The sequence below is a fragment of the Schistocerca americana genome, chromosome 6 (genome assembly GCF_021461395.2).
Source record: "Schistocerca americana isolate TAMUIC-IGC-003095 chromosome 6, iqSchAmer2.1, whole genome shotgun sequence".
NCBI classification, from domain to species: domain Eukaryota; kingdom Metazoa; phylum Arthropoda; class Insecta; order Orthoptera; family Acrididae; genus Schistocerca; species Schistocerca americana.
This window is the reverse complement of record NC_060124.1, coordinates 367,435,548-367,451,666: the sequence shown is the minus strand read 5'-3', so window position 1 is coordinate 367,451,666 and position 16,119 is coordinate 367,435,548.

Here is a 16,119-nt window from a genome sequence, read left to right as displayed (position 1 = left end):
TTACAAGCAGTCGTTCTTCCCACGCACATTTCGTGAATGGAACAGGGAAGGGGGGATCAGATAGTGGTACAATAAGTACCCTCCGCCACACACCGTAAGGTGGCTCGCGGAGTATAGATGTAGATGTAGATGTAAATATGTCAATTTTGTGGATACGTTGTTATGCCTCTAAACCTCCGAGTTTAAGAACTGAGAGTATCCTCGGATTCGGATATGGAATGAGTCCAGAGATTACCAGACGATTGACTGTAAGTAACATATTCATTGGCTTCAACATTTAACTCTACCATGAAACTATTGTAATACACTTTTGCGTTACACATAGCTCACGCAGAAAAATTACCCTGTGTTTAAGTTAGGAATTTTCAGCACTCTTGTTTGTAATTACGGTACCACGTTAGTTAAGAAAGGGAGCATATTGTGTCTGGTCCTCTAAGAAGCATAATGCCCGAATTTTTCCGTGTAATGTCTCATATTATTCAAAAATTAAATGACATTCAAAGCTATATTGTTCCTTTAAAGTAGGGGTAAGCTATATGGAGAGACGGGTAACATACACCATGTACAAGAGCCAAGAGCGAAAAATAAAAGAGGACGATCAACAACGAAGTGCTCGGATTGAAAAGAGTGTAAGATATGGATGTAGTCTTTCGCCCCTACTGTTCAATTTGTACATCGAAGAAGCAGTCATGAAAATAAAAGAAAGTTTCAGGAGTAGAATTAATATTCAAGATGAAAGAATATCAATGATAGGATTCGCTGATGAGATTGCTATCCTGAGTGAAAGTGAAGAAGAATTATATGATCTGATGAATGGAATGAACATTCTATTGAGTACAGAATATGGACTGAGAATAAATCGAAGAAAGACGAAAGTAATGTGAAGAAGCAGAAATGAGAACAGCGAAAAACTTAACATCAGGATTGATGTCACAAAGTAGATGAAGTTGAGGAATTCTGCTACCTAGGCAGTAAAATAACCTATGATGGACGGAGCAAGGAGGGCATCAAAAGCAGACTAGCACTGGTGAAATGACGTTCCTGACCAACAGAAGTCTACTAGTATAAAGCATAGGCCTCAATTTGAGGAAGAAATTTCTGAGAATGTACGTTTGGAGCACAGCATTGTATGGTAGTGAAACATGCGGGAAAACCAGAACGGACGAATGTTGAAAATTAGCTGGACTCTGCAGAGTCAGACAGGAAAGGAATATGTCAAAAACACTGACAAGGAGAAGGGACAGGATGATAAGACACCTGTTAAGACATCAGAGAATGACTATGATACTAGAGTGAGCTGTAGAAGGCAAAAGCTGTAGAGGAAGACAGAGGCTGGAATACATCCGGCAAATAATTGAGGACGTAGATTGCAAGTGCTGCTGTGAGATGAAGATTCGTGACGGGCTGCATCAAACCAGTCAGAAGACTAAAAGAAAAATAAAATGTTTCTCTGTCGCTCTCTTTTAACGTCTTAACTGCAGCTGAGCTGTTCACATCACTGCTGGTTAGTTGAGCCAGCTGGCTGCCAGTGCTGGCCAAGCTAAATGCCCCAGTGAAGCAGTTATCCAGAATTATCGCTGAGTCGATATGTGCGTAGCGGATAGCATTGAACGTATCCTTATTATCATACTCGAGACAGCTCGGCTGCCGCTCTACGTGGAACGAAATCCAACGAGACCACAGCAAACACTGCAGGAATACAGTAGTGTAATGTTGAGATCAGCTTTATTCTTACGATGAATGCAGTATAGTGAAGCGGAGATTTGAAACTTCATCGCAGATTAAATCTGCGTGCCAAACCGCGACCCGAAGCCGGAACCTTTGCCTTCAGCAAGCACATGCGTTATCGACTCAGGATAGCTCAGTCGGTAGAGAATTTGCCCCCGAAAAGCAAAGGTTCTGGAGTTGAGTTATGCTCCAGAATACAATTTTCATACAACCAGAAGTATCACTCCACAAATGTGTCATTTCTTCTCCCTGGACGGTAATTCGTTTTCCCAACTCCACCGTGGTTTCCTTTATTGCTTGCTCAATGTGCAAACTGAGCAACATGGGGGCTATGCAACAACCCTCCCTCAATCCCTTGTCAACTACCGCGCTTTCCATGACTCGAGTCTACATACCGCGAGTCGTGGTTGCAGCGCAGAGGACTTTATTAGGTGCTCTCTGTCCGTCCTAGCGCAGCCCGCATCACATCAAAAGAGGAAGTTTGCAGAACTAAAGTTGTGCAAGCTCTGAGCCGAAAAGCAATTCCGCATTCGGAAGCGGCGAATAGCACGCCTTTCGGAACGTCTGAACCAAGCTGCATAATGTACGGTATTCTAGACATATAATACGGCCGTTCGTAAATATTGTTGGCTGCTTACTGTCATCAAGCTCGAGCTCAACTGCATCCAAGTCGAGATGGAACCGGTTCAGTACTTTTTTCTTGTCTGCGCTTACGCCATCTATTGTGAAGAACATACATATACTAGTAAAATACTTTATTAACAATGAAAGCGATTACGCAATTCGACTGGAACCGTTATAATGTGATGTACGTAAGTGCAACTGAACAATTTTTCGCAGAAATATAATGTGACGCTTGTAACTTTTGTGCTTAAAAATATTCTATGTGTGTGGTGTAGAGTGTAAAAGCACGAAACTAAGTATTGAAAAACATGTGTTGCGCAGTCGAGTGAACAGTGACGTGTTGCCTGGCGTCACAGTGAATAGTTTTCAACGTCTCAAAAATACGCCACAATGAAACCAATAAAAATTACACGTCGATGAACTACTAAAATTTTGTATGAATAAATTATCCAAATTACTTTAATAAAAGTCAGCTGCTGATTTACATAACTAGCTTCAGAAACGAAACTAAGAATACGAAAAATGTTTCACACACGGATGTATCATACGGTTCACTGACATGTGCTTTGTATAACTTTATGAGTAGAAAATAGCTCTCAAACTGAATGTAAGTTATCTGATCTAATCACTAGCTATCTCTGTAATAACACGGCAGTGTACATATGGTGTAACTGCATGGATCTGAACTATTCTTGCACTTACCTCGGTACAGTAAAGTGGAGCACAGTAAGCAGCAGCGCAGCAAAAACTAAATTAGACTAGTAAGCTGAATATGACATTCAAAAGCTTGTGTACAGCCACTTGTAATGTGGACACAAGCAACATAACATTTCTTGCATGGGAAATATTTTGGGTGATAATATTGTACAAATGACTTTTCTGAAACAATTTTATAGCAAAGAATTACTTTGTAACTTGACTTTCAAGATCGTAAACAATATTGACTTTATAAAAAAATGACTATTTTTTAAACAGGTTATTTATTCAAAAATTTTCCTTCACACAAATGATTAAACTACCCAAAATGATACCTGTGGGTGGAGAACTAACGCCCCTAGCTGTGATCAATCCATGTGATATGTTTCAACCAAATTTCGGAACGACAGTTAATTTTACAACAGAGTGCTAACGGGGTGTAAGTATGCAAAGCTGCATGTTTACCTTCACCCACAATTCTTCACAAAACTCTTTTCAGAATCCATACATGTTCTCATCATCATCTCATTCAATTATTTCCATCAAATCTGTATTCAGTACTTAGCTGCTCAATTCCAGACAGAAATTTCTTGACCATTCTGCTTCCCAACACACCTCGACTAATAATAATGCTCTGTGAGGGCCTACTGGCAGAGATGTTGTAACGACACAACTAGACATCGCGGAACAATATAGCTCTCTCTCTCTATATATATATATATATATATATATATATATATATATATATATATATATATTAGCGATTCTATAATGATCAAGATGACATGCACACCGTACACGCAGCAGGAAGATATTTATTTGTTCTTATTCTTCCTGCTTCTTTCTTCTGATGTTCTCCCACGTTTTCCTCGTGCTGCCATGGGACCAATAGGGATATATTTGGCGACGGTTCTGAGCTATAAGGAAGGGCAAACGCTTATGCTAATATTGTTAAAATTGCATGGAGCAGAAAAACTGAAAGTAGGAAAAACATTAGGTCAGGAATAAAAATGTAAAAGGAAGATAAAAAGATAAACTTTGCAGATGAAATATTCCTACTGGATGGAAGCAAGGAAGAGATAAGGACTAGTTATACAGGTTCAACAACCACACAGAAAAATTAAAGTTTTTTTTAAAAATGATAATAATAAGTTTATTATTCCTTGAAAAGAGCTGTCGTTTACTGAAATGAAACTGTCACTTAGCACTGAATTTGCAAGTAGAGAAATAGAAGAAAGAAGAATTCCACGTTGAGCAGTAAAACCGAGGGAGGAACAATTGAAGAATTAAAGAAAATATTTTATCTAGGAATTAACTATACAAGATGGCCTAAAAGATGAGGGAATCAACAGATGGCTAGGGAAATGTAAATGCTCAGAAAATTACACAAGAAACTGCAAGCATTAGAAACATTCTTCCACAGAACCACGGTAAAATGGAATAATCAGACGACAAACGCTACAGAACCACCTTAATATTAAATGAGCAGATGTAAAACGAAATTTAGAGACACTGGAAAGAAAACTAGTCTAGCCCTTACCAGAAAATGGAATGTGTTAACTGGACACGGGTTGAGGACTTAGGGATAGTTGCCTAGAAACAAGATGGAACAGTAAGGGGGAAAAATGAAAACATAGATATAAGTTAGAGTAATGAATCAGCTTTTAGAAGAAGTTACACATAGTGGGGATGCAGCAAGTCGGAACAATAACTTGTCAAGTATTTATAAAGATAAAGTTAAGAAGTGTATGATTTACTTGTAATTTGCAACCCCTATGAGCAATGATTGCAAAATATTTGAAGTGGAAGGGAGCTGGTTGGGGAGTGGAAAGCTGCTGGGACTACAAAATACAGTATGCTAGAACAGAAATTTATTGATGAAAAATTAAAAATTTTACAATCAAAAAGTACGCAACTAAAAACAAGGGTCGCCCCACATTAGTGGGCCAAAATTAAAATGCAAAATAATTCAGGTACCAAGCAGTTGCTACAAAACTGTTAATCGCCCTACGACGTTGCTCGTTACATCAGTTAACTGCGTCAGCGACTTAAGGCCAAAAATAAGTACCTTTCACGGCAAAGTCAATTGTTATTTAAAGTTTTAAGTAGCTGTATTACAAATGTTCAACAAAGAATTACAGGTTAAGACTAATCAAAAATTATACTTTGTTTATAGTTTGCATTGCAGAGACGGCTAAAGGCCCAATGATAAGTGTCTACCATGGCGAAGCAATTTCAGGTCATACAATGTTGCATACAATTTTCATTAAGGAATATGTTTCCTTGGCCGTAAGACCACTTTACTGGTAACACCGAGCAAACTTAAATGCACAGAATTACACTTCAAGGAACCTTAATAGCATTTACAACAAAAACAGGAGGAACAGAATTAATAAATGGTTCAAATGGCTCTGAGCACTATGGGACTTAACACCTGATATCATCAGTCCCCTAGAACTTAGAACGACTTAAACCTAACTAATCTAAGGACATCACACACATCCATGCCCGAGGCAGGATTCGAACCTGCGACCATAGCGGTCGTGCGGTTCCAGACTGAAGCGCCTAGAACCGCTCGGCCGCACCGGCCGGCTAACAGAATTAATAGCTCAGGCCTATATAACAGCTGTACAGTTAATGAAGGTACTTCAGGATTTACAGAAATTATTAGCTATTTTGGAGAATATTAAGCTTAAACACAGAGAACTTTAAAGAGCAATGACCGAACAAAAGTCAGGTTAAACTTATACTTAAATCCACTTCCAGACAGCGTCACTTAGATTTACTGAAACGTGTTTTAGAAAAAGTCAGTTGCATTAAATCATCTGCAATTAACACATAAAACATCAAAGCAAGCCAAACGCTTAATTTGAGGGTCACATGAAAGTAAACCGTGATCTGCTGTATTTGTGGGCAGCCATTGGTTAATAATGCTGAAACACCATCTAGAGATGACTGCCATCTAACTGGCAAATTCTATGCTGCTGCACACAATTCATGTAACTTGAAGTACCAATTCCGTCGACACATATTCATTGTCATCCACAATATAAGTGGATATGATGTTAACTTCCTTGTTGAGCTCTTACTCATTTTGGTCTGTGTGATTATTGGGTTAGTGTCTTGCCTGAAAGCATAGAGAAATAAATTTCGTTTTTAAAGAGAATCATCAAGAAGATTATGCTGTACTTCCTGACTCCCTGAGGCTCATGCAGGCACCACCACACAAACTTGAAATCATGTGTTAGCAGGGTTACATATCACACGAACTGCACATTCTGGTGATGTTAAGCTGCAGCTCATAAGAAGAAAAGGGACCTTCCTATATGAATATCTGAGTTCAAGAGAGACACTCAACTAAACCACGTTACCCAAAATATGCACATTTTCCAGCAATCTTATAGCCAGTACGATAACAAATGCAAAATATGGACATGTGATGAGTGTTCGGTAGGAGTTAAATGTATCTCATCTAGGGGGCTATGCAAAACTCTTCATGGACACATAAGTATGCTTGGTTGCAGACATTTTAAGAAATTCTGGAGTGTATGACTGAAAACATATACAGTTCACCCTGCATTATATTACACTGTACCAGGACTTTCATGGAACATAATGTTCAAAGGCACAGAAGTCAACAGAAGATTCTTAACCGATTTCGACGTGCTGCCGTTTTTAGAGAGGACAATCCACAGAGGACTTTGCGAACCTGTTCACAGGCGCAGCAAGCCTGTGAATGGATGAAAAGTACATACAGAGCATGTGATGGTTCAAATTATATCGTATAATGATATAATCATACAATAATAAGCAGATTAACTGTGATGACAGAATGGCAACCCTGCCACACTAACACTTGTCACTTGAGTGGTAGAGGAAGAGGGGATGGGTGTATAAATGTGTTGTATATATAGTGAAAATACATGTGTGCATGTGGAATAGTATGACCCATTTATCAATACCAGATTTGTGTGCACGCGCACACACAATCATGCATGCATGCTTGAAATGCATGCTATGTATGCAGCTGAGTTGTTTTCACTCGATCTGTGCATTAATTGTATTTTATTATATGTGTGTGTGTGAAATGTGTAGAATGTACTGTTTCATTAATTTTTGTTTCTTTCCCTTTTAGAGACCATTTTTTTTTTTTTTTTTTTTTTTTTTTGCATTGACCACACAATACAATATCTTAACATTGCAACAGCAGTATCAGAAAAAGAAACTGTAAAGTCTCCCTCTCAATGATTACGACAGCTGCATTGAGGAAAGAGATGGAATGATGACTGCAACATTTCAAAAACTGTAAAGATTGAGTGGAAGCTTTTGAAAACTCTCAAGAACATATTACTCCAAACATGCTGTATATTGTATCTAAAAATTTATTACCAAAGAAAATTTTGTATATTGTATATAAACAATGTTACATATTAGGTTGTATAAGTTCGTACCATTTTTGTTTTCATGTTGGTATTCCAGCTGCCAGGGGGTTTATTTATAAAGTATGATTGTTTATTTGTGGCTCTCTGTTGGTAGTTGAATTTGCATGTTGTAATTTTGTGGAGCTGAGGACGCCAGAAAATGGACTGCCAAGTGGAGAAATCAGACATTTCCGACACATACTCCTGCTTGAGTTCAATACAGAGGTGATAGCAGCCAAGGCAGTGAGAAACATTCGTGCCATGTATGGGGATAATGACATTGGACAGAGCACAACAAGAAAATGGTTTTCTCGTTTTAAGGAGGATCGTTTCACATTAGTGACTCTACACGTTCAGGAAGATGTTCGGGGTACAATAAAAATCTTTTAAACGTATTATCCACAATGATCTGTATCAGTGTACTTGAGAATTGCCAAATGTGATGAACCTGCAAATGTGATGAACTGTGATAATACCACCAACATGTGAAATTTGAGGGGCCCAGTGGAAAAGGGGCACATGCCACCAGAGTATGTTGTGTCAGGAAATGGGAATTAAGGAAATATGATTTTGTATAGTAATGTGAACCCTTGCTGTGATACCAACAGTTATTAAAGTAAGCAGGTGATGTTTTGCAAATACTATTAAACATTAGGCCACTTTATTACAATTTAAAGTATAGAAAATGAAATCCTTGACATGTAGGCACATTACATACCACATAATTAATAGTCAAACTCCTCATTAATGTTTTCCTGTTCCATTGTATCGTCACTACCATCACTTATCAGTCACTGATAAAAACTTGACTATATTGGAGGCATAAATTGCAGAAGGCTTTGAAGGTCCTTGAACTTTTCTGACGTCAATTTGGATACTTAGGAACTAACTGGCAGTCTGCAAGCCTCGTAAATTGTCAACGATACTTCTGTAAACTAACTCGCATGGTTTCTCAGTTTGACTGTGTGAATAGTCGATATTTACGGAATTTTCACCGCTCAATAATCTAAATACAATTGCGTTTCTGATGTCTGCAGGCTTTTTGCGACAATAACGTTTCGTTTGACTATACTGTTCATTTTAGGTGACAAAGACACCACAATGAATGGATTCTTTTGCTTGCTCTTTCTTATAAGTTCAACCCATTTTGCTTTAGTGTACACTGCCTGCATCTTTCTTTTCATATTCTCACTAACTCCAAAATCCCTGTCACACGGCAGGAACGTGTGACCAGAGAGGAGAAATTTGTGCTCAATAACATCAAAATATTTTTTTATCTAGTAGGTACAACCATAGACCTAGGATAAAATAATTTTTATTTTGTCCATGACACGAATCAGAATAAATGATGTGCCTTCGATGGTGTTCTTCCTTCACCATGTCTAAAGCCTATAAAACGCAGGTAGCTACTTCATCGGCCCCTCTAGATGCAATATTCTCGGACCAGACACACAGCACTGCCTTCTCATCACTACAACGGTGAACACAGAAATTGTATGTCCAAACTTGTCTCTTATTTTTTTAAAAAAAAAAAAAAAAAAAAAAAAAAAAAAAAAAAAAAAAACTGTTTCCGCGGAAATATATGGTGTTGTCAATGCTCGTTTTAAGTCCATACACAAAACGAGTGCATTACTACCATCCTGTTTTGACTCATTTGAGTCCCTTTTTAGAGCAGTATATGCAGCTTCAGCTATCACAAGTTGTAGTCTGATGTCTGTGGATTCTGTGTTATTACGTGCCTTAGCAGAAACAGAAATATGAAGTGTATCACTCGACGACAATTTCAATATTATATACCGTATTGAAAATGGTTTCATACACGTGTATTTCACAGGGACTTAATCTGTATTTTAAAGATCTTTGCAGTACAAACGCTACATTCCAGCAAGCAATTGAACAGAGGTTATGTAGGACTTGTTCGGATTCTGCGTTCTACTATAATGTGATGTGTGCCTTAGAAACATTTCAATGTGATTTATAACCTTATTTTACTCTCGTTATCGATGGGATGAGGTCTATTAGGATTCTTGCCTCTTCTATCCTGTCTTGGTGTATGTGCAAATACATGTGTTGTAGGTTCATGACTCTCAGTGTCACATTCTTCATTGCTATGGACAGTCCTTAACTTTAACATAAATGGCGTGAACAGCTAAAAATGCAGTCCTACACACTTCACACTCAGTAACTGAAGTGTCACGAATAAAATACCTGAAAGAAACCTTCCTCTGGCTTACTGTTTGGACCTTCCTCTTCTATGGATACACTTTTTTGGCACTTATCAGTCCGTACCAAGCCAAATAAATCAGCATTTTGCTCATTATAATCTCCCACTGATAAAACTTAATAAATATCGCCTCCATCTATTCTTCATTAAATGTTGAATATTTGCAGAAACTAGTTTTGCAGCATGAATCACTGGCAATACGAAACACTTTCTCGGGCACAATCTTATTTTTTTCGGGATTTATGTTCATTTCCATTATTTCTTAACCACTTCCTTTCATTATCTTTCCACTCATTTCTTTACGAATTCTTTTTTTTTTTTTTTTTTTTTTTTACATGTACTGTTACATTTTCTTCGTGAGTAACATTAATAGCAACAACTATTGCCCCCATCTTGGAAACATATGAACAACATTTGAGAGACTCTTTCTGATTGGCTTTCCGAAACCAAGTGAACCAGTGAGAAGAATCGGTCCATGAGACATAGAGACACTGTTGGCATGAGCCTCTTTTCCACTGGGAATGTGTCAGTCCTGAATAACAGCAAAAACAATATGCCCTCTCTAAAGAAGCGAGCACGTGCCACTGTGCTAGAAGTTCACACCTGTGATACTAGATGGCATGGGCTGTCTTCCTGTACCAAAACCACAAAATCACTGCGCATGTGGCATGTGCCCCTTTTCCACTGGGCCACTCATCTGTATGCAAAAGAAGATTCAACAAACTGGTGTACTGTACCTCTAAGCCAAAAATCACAAAAGTCAGTGGGCGGCCATATGCATATCTCTGCTTGCTCGTCATCACCTTGCTAGTGAATACAACAGACTATTCCTATCCTGTATCATTACTGTTGATGAGAAATGGTGTAAGGAAAAGAAGGGAATGGTTGAGCCTCAACAAAGCAGCAACTTCCCATACAAAAACTTGCATGCATCCAAAAAATATAATGGTGGAACAGCGACTGTGTGCTGTACTACAAATTACTTCCCTGAGATGTAACCAAAACTGTTAGTCAAATGGTTCAAATGGCTCTGAGCACTATGGGACTCAACTGCTGAGGTCATAAGTCCCATAGAACTTAGAACTACTTAAACCTAACTAACCTAAGGACAACACACACATCCATGCCCGAGGCAGGATTCGAACCTGCGACCGTAGCGGTCGCGCGGTTCCAGACTGCAGCGCCAGAACCGCTCGGCCACCAGCGGCCGGCAAAAAATGTTGTCATTTATTGTCAACAACTGAAACGTCTTGCAGGTGCAGGCCAAGAACAACATCCAGAAAGACTGCTCAAAGTGATACTAATCCATGATTACGCCCGCCTGCATTCTGATAGATTAACAAAAAACACTATAGAGAAGATGGGTTTCGAAGTCATTCCATACCACCTGATCTTGCACGCTCAGATTTTCAGTCCTTCCACTCACTATCGAACAACCTTCAAGAAACTTCCATTGCAGATCAAAATGCACTCCAAACATGGCTTGACGAGTTCCTCGCCTCAAAATCTTTGATTTCTACAGTTACGCAATCGAAAAGTTACCCCAGCGTTAGCAGACTGTTGTAAACTGTGAAGGGCAATATAATATTGATGACTAAACTCTCTGTCATGGTATCTTTTGTGTTTATCAGACTTATAGAAAAACGCTATGAACTTATGAACCAACCCGATATACAATAAAAAATAATGTTATCATTTACCAAAATTCTTATATACAGTGGCGGTCGAAATAATAGAGCCACCTCTATTGACGAGATTAAGAACTAGGATATCTATTAGTTCGCGAAATCGCCACGAGTGCCGTGTTGTCAGTCCCTTGTAGACAACATCAGGGAAGACGTTGCTGCTATCTTTAGTCGTCCGAAAGGAAGCGTTTGAGCTAGACGTGTGAAAAGAGGCATAGAGGTATGAATCTTATGGGTCAAAATAATAGAGCCGCTTTACACATGTGCCTTTAAATTGATTTTTATGCAGTTGTTTTGTATGTAAATTGACGTGTGGTTTTGTTTACATTCGTCTAGATGGGCAGAGCAAAGCATACCAGTGAAGATGAGCGTATAGTAATGTTCCGGATGTTCAAAAGTGGGATGTCCATGACTAAAATAGCCAATGTCTTGCACGTTTCGCGAAAACGAGTCCAGAACGCCATGAGACGGTCAAAACAAACAAAGCCGCAGGTGGAGAACAGGGGGCGACCTCGTGTAACTACTACTCGCGTAGACAGACTCATCACTAGGGAAGTGAAGAAAGACCCATTTTTGTCAACACCACGACTGAAAGCCATTTTGTTTAGCGACGAACATGATGTTCAACCATCAACCTCAACAATTCAAAGACGACTGAGATCTGCAAAATTGAATGGGCGCATTGCAAGAAAGAAGCCACATGTTTCACAAGCTAATGTTCGGAAAAGGTTAGCCTTTGCCCGGAGAAATGAACAAAAACCTAATACTTGGTGGAGGAACATCCTTTGGTCCGATGAATCCAAGTTTAATAGGTTTGCCTCAGACGGAAAAGTCTATGTGCGCCGCCCACCAAACCAGGAATTTAATCCCAAGTACACTTTAAAAACTGTGAAATACGGTGGCGGAAGTGTTATGGTATGGGGATGTTTTTCGTGGTACGGCATTGGTCCAATACACCGTATCAACGGCATAATGAACGCAGAAATGTACAAAGACATCTTGGCAAATGTGATGCTGCCTTATGCTGAAGAGGAAATGCCGCTGAAATGGAAATTTCAGCACGATAACGATCCAAAGCATACTGCAAGGATCATAAGGCAGTTTGTTCAAGAGCACAATATCGAAGTATTAGAGTGGCCACCTCAGTCCCCTGACGCATCACCCATTGAGAACTTATGGGAGATCTTAGACAAGAGAATTCACCGCTCAAAAGCTACATCTTCAGAAAAACTGTGGGAAGAAATCCAGAGAGCCTGGTATGCGATCAGTAGTGACGAATGCAGGCGTTTAGTAGACTCTATGGGTAAGAGGTGCAGGGCAATCCTCAAAAATAAGGGTTACCCCACGAAGTACTAATGCAGTCCTATGCAAAAAAGACTGTTCCTGTACGTTTCATAAGACTGAGATCAAGTACAATATATTTGTTTCAATTGGCTCTATTTTTTTGACCCTGTGGTCTGGTATTCTTTTGAATATTATCGATTATTACTGATTATTTTGTGTTGTGTTATCGATATAACTGACTATAGTACAATGTGACTCGGTTGTAATGGTTTCCATCATAGTTCAAACATGTCAAGTAATAAATGTGCACTTTATTCCAAACCTTTGCCAGGTGGCTCTATTATTTTGACCGCCACTGTACAAAACAACCATACCTTGATTTCCAACTCCAATCATGTGTGCTCTTAGCAGAAACCACTCAGTATAAGAGGAGTAACAGATGCTTAAGGAGTACAAAGTACCCAGTATGAAAGAAAGTGTTCAACATAATACAAATGTAGTACAGTTTGCAGACAAGATACGTAACTCAGTTATCAAAATACTTGTGCAGAATTTGCTTTTATTTGTCCATGAAAAGAGGTGGCATGCGTTTCCTAAACGTTTTGAAGACCTGTGTAAAATTCTATCCCTGTACCAAATGAACGCCATTGACAACATGTGCAAATAAAATTTAACAAAAAGAAAAACTGAAATGCATTCATGCTGTGAATAAATGTGTTATGATATATCTTCGCTCAAACATGTAGTGGAGCTTATTCAAAACTATTGGCAAGGAAGGAGAGAAAGTTGTAATAGTAATAATACATATTTTTAAAAAAATCATTTATATCTCACTCAACTTTATAATAATTTCACATTATCTGAAGCATACATGAAAGAGTTTGAATCACTGTTTCCATCTGCTTCGTACTTTTCCTTAAGTTGCTGGAAGGGTGGACACTCATACAATTCCAGGTTCCAAATTTCAGTGAGACGGTAAATGCCACATATCCATTAAGCCTTCTCATTGCCTTTCACGTACACGATTGTGTCTATACAGACATTCAAAGCAATGTCAGTATATCTTCATAAGCTAACCAACGATTGTCAGAGTGTACATCACAGTAATTATACAATAGGTTTTTGTGTGTTGCCACACTTTACACCTCTGAATCGTTTTGGTCATGCAACACTTGTGGAGAATGTCATGAAAAGCCATTCAACATTAGTTATGGAATGAATGTAGCATCCTTAAATACAAACTGTGGATATTCACCACAAATATTTGCACTTTTGTGTGTCGTCATGAAGTGCTTTAGATATGAGGCAGCACCTCTTAGTTTGAACAGCTCATTTCACAATACCCTCAAGTGGTGAATAATTAATCACATGGTCATGATGATGGCGTCCTCTTGGGTAAAATATTCCGGAGGTAAAATAGTCCCCCATTCGGATCTCCGGGCGGGGACTACTCAAGAGGATGTGTTATCAGGAGAAAGAAAACTGGGGTTCTACGGATCGGAGCGTGGAATGTCAGATCCCTTAATCGGGTAGGCAGGTTAGAAAATTTAAAAAAGGAAATGGATAGGTTAGAGTTAGATATAGTGGGAATTAGTGAAGTTCGGTGGCAGGAGGAACAAGACTTCTGGTCAGGTCACTACAGGGTTATAAACACAAAATCAAATACGGGTAATGCAGGAGTAGGTTTAATAATGAATAGGAAAATATGAATGCGGGTAAGCTACTACAAGCAGCATAGTGAACGCATTATTGTGGTCAAGATAGATAAGAAGCCCACGCCTGCTACACTAGTACAAGTTTATACGCCAACTAGCTCTGCAGATGACGAAGAAATTGAAGGAATGTATGACGAAATAAAAGAAATTATTCAGGTAGTGAAGGGAGACGAAAATTTAATAGTCATGGGTGACTGGAATTCGGTAGTAGGAAAAGGGAGAGAAGGAAACGTAGTAGGTGAATATGGATTGGGGCTAAGAAATGAAAGAGGAAGCTGCCTGGTAGAATTTTGCACAGAGCACAACTTAATCATAGCTAACACTTGGTTCAATAATCATAAAACAAGGCTGTATACATGGAAGAAGCCTGGAGATACTGACAGGTTTCAGATAGATTATCTAATGGTAAGACAGAGATTTAGGAAGCAGGTTTTAAATTGTAAGACATTTCCAGGGGCAGATGTGAACTCTGACCACAATCTATTGGTTATGACCTGTAGATTAAAACTGAAGAAACTGCAAAAAGGTGGGAATTTAAGGAGATGGGACTTGGATAAACTGACTAAACCTGAGGTTGTACAGAGTTTCAGGGAGAGCATAAGGGAACAATTGACAGGAATGGGGGAAAGAAATACAGTAGAAGAAGAATGGGTAGCTTTGAGGGATGAAGTAGTGAAGGCAGCAGAGGATCAAGTAGGTAAAAAGACGAGGGCTAGTAGAAATCCTTGGGTAACAGAAGATATATTGAATTTAATTGATGAAAGGAGAAAATATAAAAATGCAGTAAATGAAGCAGGCAAAATGGGATACAAACGTCTCAAAAATGAGACCGACAGGAAGTGCAAAATGGCTAAGCAGGGATGGCTAGAGGACAAATGTAAGGATGTAGAGGCTTATCTCACGAGGGGTAAGATAGATACTGCCTACATGAATATTAAAGAGATCTTTGGAGATAAGAGAACCACTTGTATGAATATCAAGAGCTCAGATGGAAACCCAGTTCTAAGCAAAGAAGGGAAAGCAGAAAGGTGGAAGGAGTATATAGAAGGTCTATACAAGGGCGACGTACTTGAGGGCAATATTATGGAAATGTAAGAGGATGTAGATGAAGATGAAATGGGATATGCAATACTGCGTGAAGAGTTTGACAGAGCGCTGAAAGACCTGAGCCGAACCAAGGCCCCCAGAGTAGACAGCATTCCATTGGAACTACTGACTGCCTTGGCAGAGCCAGTCCTGACAAAACTCTACCATCTGGTGAGCAAGATGTATGAAACAGGCGAAATACTCTCAGACTTCAAGAAGAATATAATAATTCCAATTCCAAAGAAAGCAAGTGTTGACAGATGTGAAAATTACCGAACCATCAGTTTAATAAGTCATAGCTAGAAAATACTAACCTGCATTCTTTACAAACGAATGGAAAAACTAGTAGAAGCCGACCTCGGGGAAGATCAGTTTGGATTCCGTAGAAATGTTGGAACACGTGAGGCAATACTGAGCCTACGACTCATCTTAGAAGCTAGATTAAGGAAAGGCAAACCTACGTTTCTAGCATTTGTAGACTTAGAGAAAGCTTTTGACAATGTTGACTGGAATAATCTCTTTCAAATTCTGAAGGTGGCAGGGGTAAAATACAGGGAGCGAAAGGCTATTTACAATTTGTACGGAAACCAGATGGCAGTTATAAGAATCGAGGGGCATGAAAGGGAAGCAGTGGTTGGGAAGGGGACAGGGCTGTA